Raw genomic sequence first — 13,239 nt, forward strand, 5'->3', positions numbered from 1 at the left:
GTGCTGCATTGTTGATGAGTGGTGCTGTGTTGGTGTTAACTTATTACCACCACAGCATAAATCAGGCCCACAACAGTAGCACTTCTGACAACAGCATCACTGAGCACCAGCAATGCAACACGCAGCAACAGCACATTATCACTCTGCCCCCCCACAGTACTATTGAGCAACCACACAGCATTACTCTTGTATAGTTATTGTCTTTTTAAAAATGTAACAGCAACAGCTATTGTTCTGTATGTAGTATTGGCACATTGAACATTGTTTGAAAAAAATTTACCCACCCAGAACGAAAATGACCATGCTACAGGATATGTTCAAAATATTATCTTTATTTTCAGTAAACACAAATCAATAATTATTTATTTTACTTTGTCAAAAAATTGTAATTGTGAGGATTTTTACTTAATCACTTAAATCTTCCTCCGACATTTCTTTAACAATTTTAGTAATTTTGCCATTGCAAAATATAACCTCACATGTTTGAGGCAAATAATGAAGTAGTGCTTCACCAATGTCATCCACCTCTTCGTCCAACATAAACCATTGTATAAGTGTTTGATTTTGTACATCCATCGATTGATAAATATCTGTGTTGGTTATTTTTGTTGTTAAGGTGCTCCAATCTCCGTTTGTGCTTTCCACGCCATATATTTCGACGTCAATATTATCTTGTGGTGGTGTTGTTACCTGTTGTAGTAAATAAAAACATAGTTATTTTTTTTTCCCCAAAAATGTTACAGTGTGTCTCAGAGAGAGTGTTGTACAGAGGCAGTTGTACAGAGGCAGTTGTAGAGAGAGGCAGTTGTAGAGAGAGGCAGTTGTAGAGAGAGGCAGTTGGAGAGAGAGGCTGCTGTAGAGAGGCAGTTGTAGAGAGAGGCAGATGTAGAGAGAGGCTGCTGTAGAGAGAGGCTGCTGTAGAGAGAGGCTGCTGTAGAGAGAGGCTGCTGTACAGAGAGGCTGCTGTAGAGAGAGGCTGCTGTACAGAGAGGCTGCTGTACAGAGAGGCTGCTGTACAGGGAGTCTGCTGTACAGAGAGGATGCTGTAGAGAGAGGCAGTTGTAGAGAGAGGCAGTTGTAGAGAGAGGCAGTTGTAGAGAGAGGCAGTTGTAGAGCGAGGCAGTTGTAGAGCGAGGCAGTTGTAGAGCGAGGCAGTTGTAGAGAGAGCGTGTTGTAGAGAGAGCGTGTTGTAGAGAGAGCGTGTTGTAGAGAGAGCGTGTTGTAGAGAGAGGGTGTTGTAGAGAGAGGGTGTTGTAGAGAGAGGGTGTTGTAGAGAGAGGGTGTTGTAGAGAGAGCGTGTTGTAGAGAGAGCGTGTTGTAGAGAGAGCGTGTTGATGAGAGAGGGTGTTGATGAGAGAGGGTGTTGATGAGAGAGGGTGTTGTAGAGAGAGCGTGTTGTAGAGAGAGCGTGTTGTAGAGAGAGGGTGTTGTAGAGAGAGGGTGTTGTAGAGAGAGGGTGTTGTAGAGAGAGGGTGTTGTAGAGATAGGCTCTTTTTAGAGAGAGGCTGTTTTAGAGAGAGAGTGGAGAGAGTGTTGTAGAGAGAGCGTGAGTGTGTGTCTGTGTGTTGAAGTGATAGAGTAAGGGGTGCGTGAGAGAGCGTGTGTTCCTTACTTTTAATTTGCTGTGCCTTGTCGTGTTCAATATTTTCTGTCCATTAAATTCATGTACTGTGACATGAGTTAACATGACATATTCTCCAATGTTTATTGAGAAATCAGTAGCCTCTCTCCATAATGTGACTTTTATGTCATCAGTGGCATCTTTTAATGTAATTGATTTTATTGCCGTATGTTGTCCATTAATGAGTACAAGTTTACTTTCCTCTTCCTAAAAAGAAATAATAGTGTTAAAAATGTAAAAGCACAGAAGTAATACGTAATAATTTTCCAAGCATTGAAGACATAATTATTAAGGGCTATTGCTCTTTTCCAATGTACGGTGTTGTTCCCAAGTATGTTAAAAAATCTTGAACTCTGATGCCTCAGTTTGGCGCTCTTCTTAAAACACCTATCAACTTTACTTTTAGAAATGCAGTGTATCTTTAGCTCACCTATTTACACATTGTTAATTGTTCTTATTTGGCTGCTGTACAGATCATTTATGATGGATAGAACCCCTCAGAAACATACCACCATATGTAATGTGTTACAGAGACCACACACAGAACTGCAGCCACTCTAAATGAAAGAACATGTAAGCATCAAATAGTACACATACACACAAAGATACACACACTGATAAAGGGAAAATAAATATTGTCAATGGCATAGACAACACGACACACACAAACGGACAACTCAAGCAGCGAGACCAACAGTATAAATCACCACAACTTACTTCTGAAATGGTCCCACACACTGTCATAAGACTTCTCAAAGATGCCCGCTTTATTTCTTTTATTGGCGAAGCAGATGGTGCAGGAGGCTGCAAAATGTTTTCCGCTTCTTGAATTAGTTCTTGAGTTATAGTCATTTCTGGAAATGTTCTTCTCTCCATGGATAGTGCAACATTAATAGTTCTCTATAATATTCTTCTGGCTCTTTGTCTTTGTTAAATCTGCAAAAGCGTATAATTTTTCGCCGTTTGCGCTTACTTAAAGCATACTTGCTATTTATATTCTGCATACCTACATCCTCCTCTGTACATTCTATTTCAATTTCTTCCTCATCTGAGCTGTAAAAGTTTCTTTCAGCAAGTAAATCTTCGGAGTCATTTATTTCTCTGGTATATTTTTTTTGCTGGAGTAATTAAAATTTGAGGCATAATCAGCTAAAGTACACATTTCTAATGTTTTGGGTCTCTTGCAGTACTTAGCAATAATATTTTCACATTGAATGTCAGTCGAATTTTCTGGCAATGAATTAATAGTTTCCATATCGCGCATTAAATAAGTTCTTTTTTCTGGTGGGCTAGTATTAATAAATACAAATGCCCGTGAACTTTTCCGTAATGGTATCTGAAGAATGAGATATGCTGCTTCTTGAGCACTAATTTCTGTGCAATTGAGGAATTTGTTCCCTATGTGTTTAAGTTGTTCTTTGACATTACTATTGTTTTTCACTTCTTTAGCAGCTTGTGCAATAAGTTTGCTAATTCCTCTTTGCGATTTGCTAATATATGAAATAATATAGACTGCACAAGCATAAGCATCTAGTACAAACTGCAAGTCTATGTTTGCTCGCCAAGCTTTTAAAATCGTACTATTGTAGTTATTAATGAAGCATTCATCTGGTGTTCTTTTAAAAAAAATTGTTGGCTTTTCTAAACTAGTTTGTATCGAAGTGATATATTCTTTATTATCCATCTTAATAACACCTAAGAAATCATCAAAAGAAAGTGTGCTAAAAGTAGCATTATTCATAGCTTCATGGATACGTTTTAGATTATCTTTCCATTGCCTATCTGTGCCTTCAAGTGTCAATGGCTCTAATATGAGAGTTTTTGACATAGGATATTTTGGGTATTGATATTTACATGTTCTTTTTTCTTTGCGGCGGCAATTTTTAGTGTGCCCATGCCTTTGTAAATTTATTAAAGGCTGTAAAACAGTGTCATGTGACTTATTACATTGAATATATTGCTCAATAAAATCATTGACATCTTCTAATGGCGACACACCATAGAGGGGTGCATTTTTTACCCATAGTAATGCATGTATATGTGGAGAACCTCTCTGTTGGAATTCTACTCTGTAAAAGTAGTCAACTATTTCCCCAATTGGATTTGTCCCGTTCATCAAAACACAATTAAACAATTTCCTCACTTGATAGTCAAACTGTCTAGCACATGTAATAGGATCTTCTTGTATTAATCGACATTTAGTTTCCCAAGACATGTTATTGAATTCCTCTTCTGTGCATTCATTTAAGTTTTTAACTCTCAATAATATATTTATTAAATGGTGCCATTTTGTTTCAGCAGCAGATAAAGTCAAGAAAAAAGTTGGTATTCCAAGTTGTCTTATCATAGCAAAAAGATCTCTTTTACAACTTTCCCAATAAGGAGGTGAACTGCGTATAGTTTTCAAAACTTTATAACCTTCATTAAACTGGAACAAATTTTCAATATTATATTTTATATCTTTAGCAGTAATATTCTTACCATCTGTATATTTTTTCCGTATCGAAATATTAATTTTCCCTTGAATTTGCTTAATATGTAATTTTTTAAGTTTAAAGAAAACATTAGTCATACTTTTAGCTACTCTTCTATCATGACTTCTTAATTCCCATTGGCAAATAGTACTATAATGTACCGGTATATGTCTTTCCTTATTGTTTGGCCTTCGTTCTCCACAATAAATTGTAGGGAAAGCCAAAAATTCTGAATCTTTATCCTCATATAAACCTCTTGGTGTATTATATTCAGCTGGAGCTAAACTTAAAACATTTACCCTATTTGAGGTAATTGTTTCATTTGTTAACATAGTATCTAAATTTCCAGCTTCCATGTTCTCAGATGTATCTGAAGAATAGCTTGTGTCGGAATTATCATTTACATTGTTGATTTCTGGAGGTATATACTGCCATTCGGGGTTAATTGTCACACCATATTCATTAAACATGACACTATTGGTTGCTAGCCATGTAGCTGCCTTTTTAACTGTGTTTGGGCGAATATTTTCATAATGCGTGTGCGATCTATACATTAGTTTCCTTTTTAATTTTACTGGGATGGTCATGGCATCATTCATTTGCCTTGGTAAAATTGTAACTGTTGTCATTACATCTGCAGGTACATTAACAACAGCACCTGATAATGATTTTTGAAATCCGCGTGGTAAACTACGAATTTGTAAAAAAGGTATCCTAGGAGAAACTAATCTTTCTTCTAAATCGTATAATTCTAATTCAATTGGTACATTTGGAAATGACATGCCATTTAGGACTGAACATGGTGGTATTTTATCTTTTCTGATGTAAGCATAGCAAGTCATACAAATTAAATTTGTTTTCTTGCTACTAATGTTACACCTTTTAAACATTTCTGTTTCACAAACAGTGCGAGTATTTTTAATTGTTTGTTTATGCCACAACTGGTTGCAAATAGTACAAACATACTCTGGTCCATGCAATATTTCACGATGGAATTTATTAATAATTAAATGGATTTGTTTATTACCTTTGCGTTTTTCTCCCACCGTTAACATTACATTTGTTGGGTTTTTTTCAACACCTTTATTTCCAAGATTGTCAATGGGTCCTTGTGCATCACTTCTATTTTTCCTTTTTTTCAGACTATGTTCTGAAAGGCTAAAGTAATCAAAGTTGATTTGACAGTGTTTATTTGTCTCCAGAATAGAAGTACTTGTTTGTAGCAAATGAGTTTCCTTACTAGTATTGCTATTATTCACCTTACTTTGAGTTGCTAAAGCGTCCATAGAAAGTAAACTCGCTTTATTTGCTTTTCTTTTTCGTCCCAGAGGTAAACTTACAGTTGGTCTGTTTGGTTGACGTACTTTATTCCCAACATTGTCAATGGTTCCTAGTGCAACAGTAGTATTTTCACTATTTTTTGCACTATGTTCAGAAAGTGTCAAGTTTGCTTTTTTTATTAGAGACTGTTTGTTTGTCCCCATAATAGAAATACTTGTTCCTGCCAAATGATTTTTCTTACTCGTATTTCTAATACTGCAATTACTTACAGTACCTAAAGGCTCCGAAGAAAGCAAACTCCCTTCAAAAATCGAATTGTCAATCACTTGAGTAGTATGTCCAAAGATTTTAGTAACTGGAGTTAAATGACTATTTTTCTTGTGCACTCGAAGTGCTTTTTGGAATGTTTGCTTCAAAATTTCTTTTACATCTATTGGTGTTAATTCAAATGGTATGCAATCCTGCGAAGAATTTCTAAATTTTTTGGCTAGATTAATTACATATTCCATAAGTGCTTCAAAAGTTGGAAATTCTAGAGTTACACAGGTTCCATTTGAATGAGGCATGCCTTCATTGTCCCTGCTATGTGAATCAAATACATAGTATGTTTGCCTATTTTTAAAAATAGAAATGACATATACACTCATACAAAGTAGTACCCCACAGTACTTAGAAATCCCTAAATGCAATGCACTGTTAATATCTGGATAGTTTTCATCAAAACGTTTAAGGACATTACCATAGAAAGGGTTGCGTAGAGTAAGTGAATAAAACCTATTATTGTGCTCTATATATTTTGGCAAATCATCAGGATGCATAAGTGTTTCATTGTTAAAAGAATGCATTTGTAGATACAAAGCATCTCCAAGGTCCATGATATAATGTAGATCGTTGGAGTTCCATGTATTAACTGGTTTGCATACATTGTGCAAAATAGCAAAAGTACTATTTGGTAAGCATTGCTTCCCTTTAGATGTACTATTAAATCTTGTATTGCCTTGATGGTAACTGGCTTTTAAACATCTATGCATGTTTTTTTTACTCCCTTTACTTTATTCCTCTAAAGTCTATTCACAGAAGTAAGTCAAATTACTTATGTAATAACTATTTATAGTTGTTTCCAACCAAGAATATTATTTACCTTGATTTGTGGGTGATTGTACCTCAATGGATGAATCTGAAATAAGAGTAATATGAATTGTCAGAATATTATTTACATGAAATGACACGTCAAATCCTAAACAAAAACAGGAAATGCAATTGTAGTTTGTAAAGTTTGTATACTTTTGTGTGAGAGTGTGACAGAGGGCATGATAATAGATTGTGTGTGTGTGTGTGTGCGCCTTCTTTTAGTTTTATGAGCAACTTTGTAGTGTGAAAGTGTGTGATGTGTAGAGTGTATGCTTGTTGCCCTGCATACTGAGTACAGTTTGTGAAGTAGAGAAAAAATGAATGTAGTGAGATAAACATTTCTATGTTTTGTATGAAATGAGTGTTGATAGAAAATACTGAGAAGTAGGGTGAAAAATAATTGAAGCATGAAAGTTAGTGAGCCAGTTAAAGTAATTGGTATTTTTTTTGGTAATGTATTATTATGAACACATCATTCTGACAAAGGAAAGTTGTGAGGTAGTATAGTAAGCGGCAAAGTGTGTGCACTTTGGCATGCGCGAGAAATGATTAATGTGAAAGTGAAATTGATAACTCAGTTTCCCTATAAAATAGTCACTATGAGCATCCTCCACCCCCCAAAAGTAAAGAGTGACAGTATTTTACGTTGTTAGTCCGAATACCTGAGTCTCATAATGCCAGGTAAAAGTGGGAGTCAACTGTTGTAAGAAAGTAGATGAAAGCATCTGCTATTCTAAATAACAATTAGCATGAGGCTTGTTATAGTTGTAAAATAGCAGGAAAAAAACAGTAATGTTAATGTAATAAACGTTCCTGATAAGTAGCAAAGTGTTGTAAGCTTTGTGTGCCAAAGGATGGAGCAGTGGAGTAGCAAGGAAATGTTGTGCAGGGAGGGGACAATATGTATAATTAGTGTGAGCTACATATGCAGAGGTAGGAGCTGACTTTGATAGAGATTCTGTGCATTTATGGGACCTGTGCTGTGTTTGAGTAACATATGGTTCGAATTAGTGTCCCCTGTTTGTTACCATAAGGAGGGCTCATCAGAGTTGGAAGGGTAGGCTGTGCAGGCATGGCCTTCTTATTTGTACAAAGCATTGGCACTTTAGTATTGAATTAGCAGGTCAAATAGTTCAAGAGATGTGGCAAATGGGTGTGAGATGCCCATACCCGAACAAAATGCGTGAGCAGCAGAGTTGGCTCACGAGTGTGCATGCATTTGACTGTGTGTTGATATGTAGTGTAAATTTGTAGTGATGTGTGGCCAATTTGTGTATGTATTGTTTTTGTTAGTAATTGTTATGCAACTGTGCTTTATAGATGTGGCAAAGTAGTTCGATGTGTGTGTGCCTTAGGAGGACCCAGCGGAATAGGCTCTAGATGTAGTTAAAAAAATTTTTGGAAGGAAGGGTGTGCTGTATAATAATAGGTATAGCTGTAGGAATTATAGTCTAAAAAGCCGTGTGTTCAAACGATTTTTTTTAGCTCTAAAAATTCTTAATGTAAATGTTGTGAATTGGTGCAAACTGTATTTTTAATTTAAAAAATGGATGGAATAGCGTAGTATGAAAAATGGGCTGGGCATGTAATGTACAAATGTGCTTTAAATCCCAGTTTCCCATGTTTGTTGTGTAAATTAGCACGACCCAACGTTAGAATGTCCAAATACCAATTGACATGCATGTAATAGATTGCCTAAAAAAAGGTGTATTTTCCCAAGAGAGTCTGTGGGCTGCTTGTGCGTGTTGACGTGCGTAACTAAAAGTCGAAGGTGTGTTTGAAGAACGTGGCGATGAATGAGAGCAAAGCTATGGTGTGCGTGTTTCCGTGTAAGAGAGACTGTGAGTGTGGGGGTGTGTTTGGGATAGAGAATTTGTGTGTTGCTTGTGTTTTAGTGTTTATTTACGCTAGTGAAACACATAAAAATTCTGATAAGTGAATGAGACAGAAGGTAAGGCAGGATGGGTGTGTATGCTTGCAAGATGCACGTCTAAATGTTGTGAACGTGTGCGTGTTTGCGTGCGTGTATGGAAAAGAGAGAGTCTGTAAGCTGTTTGTGCATGTTACCGGGCATGCGTGTAATAAGATAAGGAAGAGGCACTCACGTGTGCGTGTTGGCGCGCGTGTTATTTTTTGTGGGTGGGGGGGATGTTTGGAGAGAGAATTTGTGTGTTTGTTGTGTTTTTGGGCGTATTTACGCAAGTGAAACGCAGAAACATGTGGATGAGTGAATGAGACAAAAGGTAAGGCAGGGTGGTTGGGTATGCTTGCAAGATGGACGTGTAAAAGTCGTGAAAGTGTGCGTGTTTCCGTGGATGAATGGAAAAGAGCTAGAGTCTGAGGGCTGTGTGTTACTGTCGTGCGTGTGGACGTGCCTGATTGGGATAGGATAAGCAAGAGCCACGACCAGAAAGATAATTTTGGTGGACTGTTTGTGCATGTTGCCTTGCGTGCTGAATGGAACAGAGAGATGATTATGTGTGCCTTGCGTGCTGAATGTAACAGAGAGATGATTATGTGTAATAGTTCCAGCAATTGAAAGACAGGGTTGTATGTTTAAAAGTGGGAAAAATTTTTACGTCAGAATATGAAAGGCAGAAAAGTGGAGATGAATGAATGAGACACAAGGCAGGGGGCGTTTGCTTGGAATAAGAACGTGTAAATGTGTTCAAAGTGTGCGTGTTCCTGTGCCTGAATGCAAAAGAGAAAGACTGTGGTCTGTTTGTGCGTGTTGGCGGTCGTTATTGGGATAGGATAAGAAAGAGCCACGAACAGAGATGTTTTTTCGTGTATGTGTCCCAGCTGGTGAAAAAGTAGAAATTTCTTTGATTGTATGCATTCCTGATGGCGGTGTGACTGCACCTTCTGCACGAACGGAAATCGTGCCTCTGAAAGAGTGTGTGCAAGGGAGAGGGGAGAGGCATGGTGAGCTGTGCTTGGTGTTTACTGAGAAGGACCCTGTAGGGCGTTGTAGGTGACAGGGCAAGTCACCACAATAAATATATAGAAAAGAAATGAGCGTCCGCCATTATTTCCTGTTAAAAGGAAGACAAACATGTGTCTAAAACGTGCTGGAGGGAGAGGTGGGGGTAGGAAGCGACAGTAGCAGGGGGAGTTTGCTTAAAAAGAGAAAGTCTGTGGTCTGTTTGTGCGTGTTGGCGGTCGTGATTGGGATAGGATAAGAAAGAGACACGAACAGAGATGTTTTTTTCGTGTATGTGTCCCAGCTATTGAAAAACTGGAAATCTATTTGATTGTATGCATTCATGATGCGGGTGTGAGTGCACCTGCTGCACGAACGGAAATCGTGCCTCTGAAAGAGTGTGTGCAAGGGAGAGACGGGAGAGGCATGGTGAGCTGTTCTTGGTGTTTACTGAGAGTGTTTGTTCTTTGACTGCGTATTTGCGCGAGTAAAAGGCTGAAAGGTGCAAATGAATGAATGAATGAGACAGAAGTGAAGACGGGGCGATAAGGTAAGGCAGGGTGGGTATGCTTGCAAGATGTACGTCTAAATGTAGTGAAGGTGTGCGTTTTTCCGTGGATGAATGGAAATGAGATGTAGTCTAAGGGCTGTTAGTGCATGTCGTGCGTGTGGACGTGATTGATTGCCATAGGATAAGCAAGAGACACGAACATGGTGCAAATGATGTCAAAATGGCATTTAATATGAACGATTAATTGTAATGAAGTCCGCAAACGTTTTGCTGTGGCCCCCTCCCCACCTTACAGAGGTGAAGATAAAAATGAAAATCAAAGTTGTGGTGCATGGATGTGAACGATTCTAGAGTGTTTGTTCTTTTACTGCGTATTTGCGCGAGTAAAAGCCTTAAAGGTGCAAATGAATGAATGAGACAGAAGTGAAGACAGGGGGCGATAAGGTAAGGTAGGGTGGGTATGCTTGCAAGATGCACGTGTAAATGTTGTCAACGTGTAGGTTTTTCCGTGGATGACTGGAAAAGAGATGTAGTCTAAGGGCTGTTATTGCCTGTCGTGCGTGTGGACGTGATTGATTGGCATAGAATAATCAAGAGACACGAACATGGTCCAAATGAATTGAAAATGGCAGTTAATATGAACCATGAATGTAACTGCTAAACACATTTTTAAGATATTGCGAAGTGGTGTGAGATACGTGTCCTAAATGAGTGAGCAGCGGAGTAGTCCAAAAAGTGTGTGCAATCGTGTGACGCTTATGTGGTATGTCATGTTGATCATAGAGTCAGCTAGAGGGAGTGTATAGTGGCCTTTAAAAATACCCTTATTTCACTAAGCGTTTCCGTAAGACAGATAATTCTATGACAACAGTAACATGCAGATGTACTCACCTAAATTATTGTTTGTTGAAGATCACAAGTGGTACAGAATGATTAGCAAACAGTCTGTGTTGTATCTGTAAAAGAAAAAGTATAATTTAGTCACATGTATTACGTCCGTCTTTAATGCTCATTAGAGTACGATTGATAGTTTTTGGGTGAGGTCAATGAAACAAATGTGTTGGTTAATATTATTGTGGATCTGGCAATGTAGTTATAGGAACCATAAGAAGGAGGGTAAGATCGAATAAGAAAGTATTCATGAGCTGAAGTGAGCAAAGTAAAGGCGAAAATGAATGGTAAGAGTGTGCTGTTAAAGGGACCGAAAAGAGTGAACGCTGAAAAAATATCTGTTTAGAAAGTGGAGAGATACAGGGGAGAATGTGTAGAGGTAGAAAGCTTGAAGATGAGAGGAGAAAGAGATAAGGAAATGTTGAGACGACCAAGTAATTTAAACTTGTAAGGAAAAGTCAAGTGTAGTACGAAAAAAAGTACAAATGCACTTACATTCCAAAGTAGTCGCGTAGTGTCTTTGAATCTGTAGTCTTCGTTGCAAATACAGCGTCGTTCCGTGGGTCACTGTTGTGTTTCTGGAGACGAAAAAGGCTATGGCTCACAATGAGCCTTTCGTGATCTTAAATAGGCCGAAGTGGAGAAGTTTCCTGGTAAGGTGTTTGGAAGTGGACAAAGGATGAAAGGTACATCCCCTTCCCTTGGCCCCGGGAGATGTCTCCAGAGATAATGTGTGTAACTCCCAAGTGTGAAAATGTGAATGTGTATGTAGATGTAGGTTCGATTGTGGCGCCACTAGCGACTTTCGTGTCTCCTTGAGGCACCACTTGTTAATGTACGCGTCTTCCCGCACGCAGCAAGGAAGAAGCATTCAGAAAAAAAGTAACGTAAATCCGAGGAAAGCTTATATTTATCCATATATTTTTAAAACTAAACAAAGTATAAAGCAATGAAGGGTGTAAAAGGGTCGTGGGTATAAAGATAATGTAAAAATATTGCGGCGTTGGAGTCCTAAATGTGACGTTAAGAATTCGTGCTCATTATTTCACAATAAATGCTAGTGAAGTAAAAGAGCACTCGGCACACTAAGATGTCAAACATATTGTAACTGTGTAATCTATCCATCAGTTGTGTGTGATAGAAAAGGATGTATAGTGTTTGTGTGTATGCATGTGCTAAGCATATACTGAGGGCTAGTGTTCTATGTAGATTGTTAAGAACTGCACAAAAAGTTCCCGACTGAGGCCTGTGTGCACTGACAGGGAGGGCTGTTTGGACTGAATGATGGTTGTGTGCACTGTGAGTTATGTCTGTGTGCAGATAGTGTCTGCAGTAGGAACGGATATCGTACTGTATGCAGTGTGTTTGAAGGATGTGTGCATTGTTAGTGAGGCCTGTGTGCAGTGTGAGTGACGCCTGTGTGCAGGTGGATTTAGAGTTGATAAAAGTCTCAGAATGAGTTCTGTGTGCACTGACAGTGAGGTCTGTGTGGACTGATTGATGGTTGTGTGCACTGTACGTTATGTCTGTGTGCAGATATTGATTGCAGTACGCACTGATAGCGTACTGTATGCAGTGTGTTTGAAGGATGTGTGTGCATTGTTAGTGAGGCCTGTCTGTAGTGTGAATGACGCTTGTGTGCAAGTTTTTTACTGTTGCGTGCACTGAGTGAGTGCTGGGTGCACTGTAAGTTCTGTCTGTGTGCAGTAAGTATGTGCAGTACGCACTGATAGCGTACTGTATGCATTGTGTTTGAAGTCTGTGTAAAGTGTTATTGAGGGCTGTGTGCACTTTGAGTGAGGCCTGTGTGCAGTGTGAGTAAGTGCTGTGAGCAGTGACTGAGAGGTGCTTGCACTGAGTAACGCACTTGCTTACATTTTTCTTTTGATGGTAATGCGTTAGTGATATGTTTAGAATTAGTGTGCCCTGTGTGTTTGCGAAAGGAGTGAGCAGCGGAGTCTGAAAGGTAGTGTGTGCAGGCATGGCCTTATTATATGTAGAAAGCATTGGACTTTCGTTTCGTATTTGCAGGTGAAATTCTTCAAGAGATGTGGCAAAGTGGTATGAGCTCCCTGTGCCTAATGAGTGAGTAGCCGAATAGGATGAAGATTGTGTACATGCATGTCACTAATGTGTGTTGATAAGTAGTGTACATTTAGTGTGATGTGTGGGCAAGTTGTTTTTTGTTTGTCAGACATTGTCAATTCCGATGACACAGACTTTTATATATGTGTCGCAGTGTTGTGATCTGTGCGTGCATTAGGAGGGAGCAGCAGAATTGGCTCAATATACTGTGTGGATCAAAGGTAGTGACGAAGGGTGTGCTATTTAAGAGCACGTACAGCTGTAGTTAGTATATAGTATTGAAGATGCATGTTCTAAATAATGTGTTTTTCGTCAAATGCGT

General features: G+C 38.6%; 1 long non-coding RNA gene across 1 annotated transcript; it reads right to left on the bottom strand.

Moving 5' to 3' along the window:
* Window positions 1-482: 482 nt before the first annotated feature.
* On the bottom strand, window positions 483-2,416 carry LOC147702800 (uncharacterized). The gene is made up of 3 exons (XR_015297248.1): window positions 2,339-2,416; window positions 1,613-1,828; window positions 483-690 (listed from the first exon to the last, which is right to left on the bottom strand). It is a non-coding gene; the product is annotated as an uncharacterized LOC147702800 (long non-coding RNA).
* Between the last annotated feature and the right edge of the window lie 10,823 nt (window positions 2,417-13,239).

The sequence above is a fragment of the Lissotriton vulgaris genome, chromosome 7, assembly GCF_964263255.1.
Source record: "Lissotriton vulgaris chromosome 7, aLisVul1.2, whole genome shotgun sequence".
NCBI classification, from domain to species: domain Eukaryota; kingdom Metazoa; phylum Chordata; class Amphibia; order Caudata; family Salamandridae; genus Lissotriton; species Lissotriton vulgaris.